Source organism: Anguilla rostrata, chromosome 12 (assembly GCF_018555375.3).
Source record: "Anguilla rostrata isolate EN2019 chromosome 12, ASM1855537v3, whole genome shotgun sequence".
In the NCBI taxonomy this organism is placed as follows: Eukaryota; Metazoa; Chordata; class Actinopteri; order Anguilliformes; family Anguillidae; genus Anguilla; species Anguilla rostrata.
Window position 1 is genome coordinate 29,850,936 of NC_057944.1, and position 10,735 is coordinate 29,861,670.

Here is a 10,735-nt window from a genome sequence, read left to right on the forward strand (position 1 = left end):
AAAAGAAGATTGTTATAAGAAAGGGAAGTATTAATTGCAGATTTCTCTTTAGGGTACATGCAAATTCATTGGCATGGGAATCTAATTGCAACCAACCTTGCAATTGACAAGTGCCAACTTTTGATTGTGCAGACTCTGAATTTTAAAACTGGTATTTTGTAATAACCTATTAATGCGCAATCAGTCTGTTCAAGGAAAGTTTAACAACAGTGCTAAACTTATGTATCGCTATTGTAAACGCGCAGTAGCACACAGTCACGATTTTTCGGCAAGAAAAAATTCAAGAACTTGACTGAGGCTTGGGACCATGTATTGTACAGTAAGATATATTTGTAAGCACTTATATCCTGGAGACTTAAACAATTGATAACACGCACGTGCACGCACACATGCACACACACACACACACACACACACACACACAGAGCAGCAGCAGCAGCACTGTACATTCAATAATCTAAGAGGTGAAGGGGTGAAGGTTTCCAGTTGTCAAGTGTGTAATTGGTGTACTGGAGGTTTACATAAGTCAATGTGTGCATGGTTGGGTACCACAATGTGATTCTGCCCCTCTGATGTTGCTAGTTCCCACTCGTGAGGCCTAAAGCCTGGGCCCACGGTGGCCCAAAATACCCAGTAGTGCTCCATCATATCTGGGGGCCGACTGCTAATTGCTGGCCTGTTTGCTGCTGACCTCTTTACTTCTCACTGTTTTTCCCATTTGCTTTTGCATCAGTTGCTGCCAAAGAAAAATTTCCCCCCTCTCTTTCCCCCAGATTCACTCTTTGTTTCTTTAGAGTAGTTTCAGTATCATTTTGTTTCTTCTTCTTTTTTTATTTTTTATTTTTTTTTTAGTTTTGTACAACACCTATTAGTACATGTCCTTTCTGGTAGGCGTTGTTCTGAATTTTAACTGTTATTTCTGTGATTGTGATTATGATTATTTGGGATCTCATTAGTGTTCTTGCTATTGATGTTGTAGTTACTGTTACATTGTTGTTTAGTATAGAACTCCTATGGTATGTGGATGTACCGTATTAATCTTATGTGAGAGGGTCCATATCTCCAACATCTGGAATGGGCACTGTATGGTCTAATTCCCACTTCATCCTGTAATTAACAGATAATTATCAGACTAATTAATCAAGCATGCACAATTCCTGTGGTAGGATTAATCTAGAGGTTCATTATTCCACAAATCTGCCTGGAGGCATGTGTACGTGGGCTCATTTGTGACAGAAAGCGCAGATATTATGACATTGTTTCCCTCATCAGTTTCAATAGCCAGGAAATTGTTGGTGACCTGGGTCTTTGGTCTCAGTGGTCCTACCTCACGTCCCGCAGAGTTCCACAAATGTGAGAAATAAGAGGTGTCCCCTGTTCGACAAATCGAACCCCGGGGACAAGCCAACCAGAAAACAGAGAGAGGTGTTCAGTTCCGTGGCTCTGCTTCACAGTGCATTGTGGGATAGGAGGTAGAAGGAGATCATCCAAACCCATATAACTTTAATTTTATCAATGTGCCCTAGATATCGAGCGCTGTAATCATCCACAGCTGACACTGCCCTGACTCCGAAGTGCTATAGATGGGTGAGGGATGTACCCAGTGGAGTAGGTAACAGTACAGTTAGTCAAAGAAAACTCATTAAATAAGCTTCTCGAGGGAAATGTTGCTGTATGTCGCAGAAACAGAGTATTTCTCCTGTCAGAATATTTTCTCCTTGAGATCACAGACTGTAATGTTCTGAGCACTTTGAATGTCGACGTCTCCCCCAAAGTACAGTATTGACCCCAAAAATTGGCAAGGCCGTCAGCAAAGCCTGAGTTTTCCAAGGGGTGTGGCCAAACAGCTTGTGGGTTCTAATGAGAGCTTTAAATTTGATAATTATTATGACCTTTGGGATAAAAATACCCAGGGGGATTTGACCAATTAGAATGCGACAAAATGCACATACGTTATGAAATCGGGAATTAGAATCGGAAGTGTTTTATTGTTGTAGTTCAGTAGCTATTGGGCACAAGTGTCGAATCCTACAAGCCCTGAAAGTATTACAGCATGTTCCAACATGACTAGAGTTCTTTTTTTTTTCTTTTTTGTTATTAATATAATGAGCTAAAACCTTCACTCTGTGAAACCCTTCAGAACTACCTCTGGGGCTGCAGTCATGCACTCCAGCCAAAAACCTGACAACATTGACTATTGTACCTACCCAACTAACACAGAATGTTATCATTATGTTACTGGAATGTTTTGTCAATGTTATGAAGTTGCCACTACATGGAAGCAACATTGTAAGGACGTTTTGTGTTAGCTGGGTAACAGCAGATGCTTCAATGCACAAAGAGCTTCAAAATAATTAGAAGTCAGAAGGGACCAGTGGACACCCACCAAATGTTACAGGATGTTGAACAACAATTAGATAAGATTTCTTAACTGATTTACAGTTCACAGAGAACCTGATCTTTGAATCACTATCATCCAAGGGTTTAAGCCTAATTTACCAGTTTTAATGTTTTTGGAGGAAAACCTCAGTACCAGAGACCATACCGCCACTTAGTATTTGCACACCGCACACATCGGCACGCAGCCAATCACGGAGGTCTGTGAGTATTTCAGGTGTTGTGGATGCTGACTGGGACCAAGATAAATCCCCAAAAAAATTAAATAAAATAAACTGACAAAATTTTAAGAAAACCAGAAACACCCAGCCACCCACACTGACCCCAGCCACCACCCGCCCCCCCCCCCCCCCCCACCTGGAGTCCTCAGTGACACAGTGAATGCTGGGATAGCGCAGGCCCCAGCTCCTGTGTGTGCCTGTCCGTGTGTCCATGCATGCTATTACTGCAGTGTCTCTCTGAGAGGGCCCTCTATTGGTCCTCACGTAGAGAAGACAATATGCTTGTGCTGCACAGTGTTTCACTAAGAACAACCTATAATCACATACATATTTTGAAATAAACTTGAGAAAAAAAAACAAATGTGTATTTTTTTGCATTTTTTCCCCCTCCTTTTCTTGATTAACGTGTTTAACTTTTGTGATTTGTGACTAAATTTACTTTAGCCATAGTATGGGCAAAACCCATTTAAATGTACAACTGATCAACAGAACATTAGAATCACATTTTGAAATGGTCCCTCCATACACGAAACAGCTGGGTGAAATAGTACTGCAATTAAAAGGAGTCCTTTGATACTGAGTGCAGTCCGTTCCGAGCACAAGGAAACAGAACTTCACGAAACGTGACGTACTTCTTACAGCCCAATCTCCAAAGCCATGCCGTCAGCCAACTTCAATCTTCTGCAGTCTTTCCCTCCCCTCCCCCTCTCTTTCCTTCCCTCCTCCCTTCATCCCTCTGTTTCTCTTTAAGTGGCATGTGGAACGAGGTTGAGCTACTCTAAGTCTGGAGAGATGGTGGAGGGGAGGAAGAGGACAGAGGCGTGAGTAGCTGTGGTGTTTTTTCTCTCCTTCTTTTAAAATGAGCCATTACTGATATCTGGGACACTGGCCCTTTAAATAGTTGTCAGTTTGGTCAACAGGATGCGGGGGGAGGGGCAGCAGGGGGTTGGGGGGCGAGCGGGCGGGCGGTTGGGGGGGGGCTGTGGGAAAATGTGATGAGAAGAAGAGCTTGTTGAGACTCTCGAGACGATTTCAGCTTTGACCGGAAGCCTGCGATTTTTTGATGACTCTGAATTTTCCAGTGGGGGAAGTATTATGGACAGGAGAACTAATCAATACAGCCTACAGCTGGTGCAGAGGGACTGAGTGCTGGTCATGGTCACCAAAAACAGGCTGCACTGTACCACACACTGCACCCTGTTACAGAAATGGAATATACTATATTGAAATAAAATGACAAAATTTTATAATACTCACACACACACACACACCATTGCTCATGTCCTTGAGGCCCACCAGGACCAGGAATTAATCACTGATATATGCATTACTAGTCAGTATCAAGAGAGCCTTTGCTTACTGTACAAAAATATTAGAAATAAGCATTTGTGCTATGTCAGCAGTTTGAGATAATCTGAAATAACTTGTTTGGTTGTGGAATACGCCTAAAAGAAACAGTCACTATGCACACACAACTTTGCTGATATCAGTGCTGCAGTAAATACCACCGTTAGTAGCAATACCTTTAACTAAACACTCCCTGTATGTATTGATCACTCAAATTGCCTTGGATGAATTGTGAACCACTCTACCATATAGAATTATTTTAACTGTGGATTCCTTGCATGCACAAAGCTTACATCAGGCCATTTATTATACTCATTTTAATAGGCCTTTACCAATTCAAGATTTTGTGCTCCAGAATTCATTGGTACAATGGGGAATACATGGTGAACTCCTTGATTGCCTGAGCCATCAAATCAGCACAAAACCGTAATCTCAAAACCATGTTTCACATTGTAAAGTTGATGTTTCAGTGGGGGGGTCATCCAAGCTTATTCTTTTGAACCCAATAGGAAAATCTTTAGAACCCCATTACTCTAGTATCTAGTACACTCTAGTACACATGCACATGCATACATACACACACACACACACACTCACACACACGCACATACACACACACACTCACACTCACACATACACACACACGCACATACACACGCATACATACACACACACATACACACACACACACACACACACACACACACACACACACACACACACACACACACACACAGACACACACACACCATTGTTCATGTCCCAGGAGATGCTGTGCTAGGAACATACTGTAGCCTTTAAACCCCTATCTCAGAAACTGGGCCAAGACTAACCAGGGGACAGTGACAAACCTCCTTCTAAGACTGAAAACACCAAGAATTAATGCTAACAGAGCACAGAGTCTGAGCACGGCCCATTTCTAAAGCAAGTACGCCTTGCAACTTCTGAACAAGAATGGCCCGAGTCAGCATTTCTCTGTCCTGGCCCTGGTGGACTGCTATGGAGGCTGCCTTAAAGGTTTTTTCAGGCTCAAGTATTCAGGTTTGATTAATCTTTCACTCTGATCAGGCTTGACCATTATACGTTTTAAGTTTTTTGTTTTTTGTGCTCCTAAAAAAGACGAAAGAAAAGCTTTTTTTAAATTACTTTAACAACTACAACTCTCAGCTTATCCATTATCATTGCCTTGAGTGAATTAATTGTTTAGCACCAAAATGCAACATAAATTTTCTTTTTTTTTTTAACTTAATTTCCTTCTTTAACGAATCCGTAAACCTCCGTAAAACCTTTTTATTTAATAGTTGCATTAATATTTTAATCTTCATCACTTGAATGAAAATAAGTATCCGCAGAAGAATAACATTGAAGATGGGAGAGGAGGCCATTTAATTTCCTAAAATAAGGGGGGGGGGTGGGGTGGTTATTATCCTGTTAAGTTCATTTGTTAGTGAAGAAATGCACCATGCACAAACCACACTGAGGTACCACTCACAATGACATCATCAGCCAGCAGTGGGTAGGAAGAGGGTTGGGTTCTTGGTCTAAAATGGCCCTAAATGTTAAAACCCTGCCTAAATAGCAGCAATTGCGACCCGACCCAGCGATACGAGAGGACACGGGTCGAGACCCCTCAAGCCACTGCAGTTCATCAGCTGTTTTGGGCAGGACGTAGGAGTCAATGTGTAATATCAGCCATTGTAAAGCACAGGCGCACCAGAGCCAGCTATTTAAGAACGACAACAAGTCCTGTTCCCGGCAGACCGGCACATCTGGAAATCAGTTTGAAGAGAACATCAGCCACGGGAAGACAAAGGAAAATGTGTTATGCAACAATTCAAGCAGCATCCCGGAACCTATGAATACGGACTGACAGTAATGAATGAGCCCTCTGTGAAGGGTGTAATCTGGTACACAGCTGTACACTAGTTTTCAGGAATTTGGGAGGTCCACAAGAACATAGCGGTCCCCATGCTGGTGCCAACACAGTGAGAGCCCTGTGCTATGAAATTGACCTGTCTGACCCTCTTTTGGGGGGGATGAGGTTTCCCAAAAAATGGGAGGACCGAACACATCGAAGTCAGCACTTCATACAGAAATCCATATCCATAACAAGTAAGGCATTTCCCATTAGTCCTTCTTCCTACATTCCAGGCCAGCCTTATTAGCTATGCTATTGCAGACACTTACAGTAACCACACAAAGTGCAGCCACAATACATCTAGTCAGCACAGGAACACATTAACAAACTGACCTTGGATATTTTGACATGCTTCACCAAAAGTAGACCTCATCAAGATAAGTGCTTTGTTGTCCATTGGTATTCGTGCTTGCATTTTAATGGTTCCTTCAAGTATATGTTAACAGTTAACCTTCAGGAAGAAATGCTGTACATTTTCACCCTTTCCTCTAGGTTAACACACACATGTGAAATGATGCTGCATACAAACTGCCCCAGAAAATACTAGCTATCGTGACAACTGGACATCTCATTCCAGTTAATCTGCAGAGTTGTTGTATGCTGGTTCAGGCTGAACTCAGGTTCAAAGCAGATTTGAATCCAAACTCATCATGCAGAATATGTGAAAGAATATTGCTATTAAAATATAGCTAATTTAATTAATTTATCGGAAATTAAGCACTTACTTCATATCTTAAATGAGAAACTGTTAAATAAGTCCTTATTGCATTTTTTGCTTTGCAGCGCTAACATTTTGTTGAACAACAGAACGAGTCCTTTCTAAAAAATATTTTCCAGCTGGCCCTGCCAACTTTGCAGAACTGTGGTTCTTTGGTATCATGGGAGCTGTGCTTTGTGGCCTGTGTTGCTGGAGAACAGGATAGAAGGAACACGTTTCCTGTGGTTTGAAACTACTCCACCCAAGCTGCAAGATGGTAAATGGTAAATGGACTGCATTTATATAGCGCTTTTATCCAAAGCACTTTACAATTGATGCCTCTCATTCGCCAGAGCAGTTAGGGGTTAGGGGTTAGGTGTCTTGCTCAAGGACACTTCGACACGCCCAGGGCGGGGTTTGAACCGGCAACCCTCCGACTGCCAGACAATCGGTCTTACCTCCTGAGCTATGTCGCCCCAAGAAACAGCGGTCCAACTGAGATAAGTTAACGCATGCACCTGTTCATACATATTCCCCCGCGATCCAACAGCCATCAAAGCCTGAAACATTCTCGCAAAATTCCATCGAAAATACAAGAAATTCTTCGCAATATGAGCAAGTTTTGCAATTACTGTAACTGCCCTTGTTTTTTTTGTTTTTTTGAGTAATGACCTTTGCTGAATGGCTTTTGGATATTACAAAGATAATTAAAAAGCTAACTAAATACAGCGGATGTTTCCGCAAATACAAGGGGTGCCATCCCATCATGCCCATGGATGTGGCCTCTACTACCCCTTTAATTGTAACATCTTAGACAAGCGCAAGATTTCACAATTTGCCAACTCCGCGTGCAGCTAACTCTGTAGGGGACGATCCTCTTACCGTTAACTTGGTCCTGGAGCTGCAGTCAGACAGCGAGAGAAAGGCACTGCCAAACAACTCTCCCGTGTCCTGATCCTCCTGTTCTGTGCACCCCCCCCCCCCCCTCCCTTGCAGAGAGACGGGAGAGAGGGAGGGATGAAAAAAAGGATAAGAGGCGCCCTCCGTTTCTCACTTCTCTCTGAAACTCTGAGTTCTTGTTGGGATGGCTGAGGTCATAAACAAAGAGAGAGAGAGGAGAATGTTTCCTTGCAGGACATGCTGCATTATGAGAAAGTGAAAAAGGGGGAGAGTGAAAGAGGAAAAAGAGTAAAGGAAAAAACAGAAAGAGGGAAAGAAAGGAAGACACAAAGAAGGAATGAAAGGGAGAGTGAGAGAGACCCAGCCGGGTCAGTGCTCAGCTCTCTAAATGCAGTGGTTTCTCATCAGGCTTCCATTTCTCCATCTCCCCTGCTGTACTCCTCCCCCCCTCCCCTCTTCCCACGGTGTGAAAGAGTTTTGCTTTATCATCCCCCTTCACTTCCACTGCAGATGCACAGAACCGTTCTGTCCTCCCGCCCTTTCTGTTTTCTTTCTTTCCCTCCCCATCTTTTTTTCCTGCCATGCCCCTTTCTTCCTTTCTCCTTTTCTCCTTGTAAGTTTTTTTCAGTTGAGGACAATTTCACCAGTTCGGCTTAACCCCCAGTCTGAAACTGAAGCTGCACAGTTTGCTCTGTGAACTTGAATCAAAAATGTTGCGGAGTCCCCGGTGGCCAGGGTCCCCATTGGTCAGGTGATCTGAGAAACCCTGGAGCAGTTTTATTGGTTGCTTTTAGTCCTTTTGCTCTGGCTTTTCTGGTCCAACTCTCAGCCCGTATATCAGAGTCCCCCTGTCTTCTCCCAGAGTGCATCTGCAAAAACTCTCTTTCCAAACTCTTTCCCCTTTATACTCTCAAACCCCCCCCCCCCACACACCACCACCGTTGCATCCTTTTTTCAGTCCACCACCCTCTCCCACCTCTCCCTCACTTTCTTTCTCTCTGCACCTACCTTCCATCCTCCCTCTCTCTCTACATCTCTCTCCCCGCCCCTCCCTCTCCTGCTTGCTCCTGTACAGTAGATTGCATTATGGGAAGTGCTTGTTCGAAATGCACACACCGTGTTCCCCCGTGATGCTGAGATACGGTTTCCAAGGTGACATTGGGGCCTGCCTGGGGAGGTGTGCAGTATGCAGGACTCCTGTAGGGGGCCCAGAGGACCCCCCCCCCATTTGGATGGTCTCATAAATCACTGTACCCAACATAGGATTTTGATTTACTCCCAACACCCTCCATGACATATATATATATATATATTTATAAATAAATCAGTAAGACAGAACAGAAACTAAATAGAACTGCCCCTGTAAGCTCTCTGCCTTTCTACTCTCTACTATGGTTATGCATATACTAAGCCGCACATAAACATAAGGCATGCTTAAACTTGTAGTGTCATAATCATTTGAGAAGATGCACTGGGAATCAATACAATCACACAAATCTCCAGAGTCATTATTCCTCATGGTGTTATGTAGCCCATGGAGACAGGCTTCACAAGTTCAGGTCAAAGTGGCTTTTAGACAATTCCAATCACATTTCCAAGGCGACCCTTGGCATTTCATCCGTGTCATCCATCTCTGTCCTGCTGCAGAATGACAGTTGTTTCTACTCATAGTTTACGGGTTGGCGTGTCATATCGGCAAACCATCTATGATGTGAGCAACTGAGCCCATAAATATGACCCAACACATGGCCACTGCCTTGTCCTTAAATACTTAGAGAGCTGTCCTCCAGCCGTGTGTGCAACACAAGTCACATTTTCACTAGTTTTGAAAACAAGATTCAGCTGGGACATCGGGCTGTAACTCCTGCGGTTGCGTATTAGCCCGATCCGATCTAGCAGTGAGTGGATTTACTTTGACCTTTTTGAGGGGGTGTTAGCTGGGCTCTTTTAGCAGTCCTCCAGCCCTCACCTCTTCATTCGTTTCATGCCCAGTTCCACCTCCCCAAATTGAAATGACTGGTGCCCTGAGCTAAGCGAATCTGACACCTGCCCTGGTCCAGCTGGGGGTGTGGGGGGGGGCTGGGGGTTGATGGTCGGCACAGGCTGTCCGTCATGCAAATGTCAGAATGAGAGAGATATGAAACCTGAACGTATCGTACCGTGGGAAGCGCAGCGGAAATATTGCACCATACAAACATCCACTTACATACAGTATGTGCACACACACACAATCACAATACACATGCGCACAAACTTGACTGAAGAACTGAGCACACCCTGCATATGCTTTCAGTTTAACTATTTATTCAAATGACTGAATATCAGTTAATTACTTTCAAAAATATATTTGTGTACAAATTACATGCTCATTACAAATATATTATCATTTTTGAATAAATCCCTCCTTTTTTGGAATTCTCCCCATCCAATGATTAGGACTTACACTATATAAAATAAACATTTATTTCTTGAAAACAAATGAGAACATTAGGAGTGAAAATATTGAGAAGCTGAAGAATTTGTGCACAGTATGTTATTGGAAATTTTTGTATAGACACATGCGTGTATTGATATCCGCGTATCGTGTAACACCGAGAGCTATCTGGCAGTTATTCAGCGTGGTGTTTGCCATCTGATCCGGCCGTCGTCTGATATATGACTCCAGGACTTCAGCGTTGGCTCCCACCTGCACTGCAGAAATCCCTCACAACTGGAACTGTTCAGCACAAAACTGCCTGCGTATGCAATCACCCGCCGTTCAGCTCAGGAGGGGGGCGGGGGGCCGGGATCGGAGCTGCTGAGAGAGAGAGAGAGAGAGTCCCTCACCTACTGCTAGCCCTCCCTGATTCCCAGAGAACCACTGCCACTCACCCCTCGTTCCTCTCCCTCCATCCTGTGGGCCTCTGCAGCAATTTGTACTCTCTCTCTCTCTCTTTTTCGGTCTTTCTCCCTCTCTCTCCCTCTCTCTCTCTCTCTCTCTCTCTCTCTCTCTCTCTCTCTCACTCCCCGCATCGGCTGGGAGACACACGCTGCCTGCCTGCTTACAGCCGTGCACCAAACCCCCCCCCCCCCCACCACCACTCTCCCACAACCGCCTCCAATCTCTGCATTTGCTCATTGAAGAGCAGGCTGACAGGCTCCTCACCGCCCCCCAAACCCCCCGCCCCCCCGTGCCTTTCGCACGGCGGTCTCCGCGCGGCCGCTGCGTACCACCGGAGGGGAAGAGCAACCGCCGGCTGCCGGCACCGCCTCCGG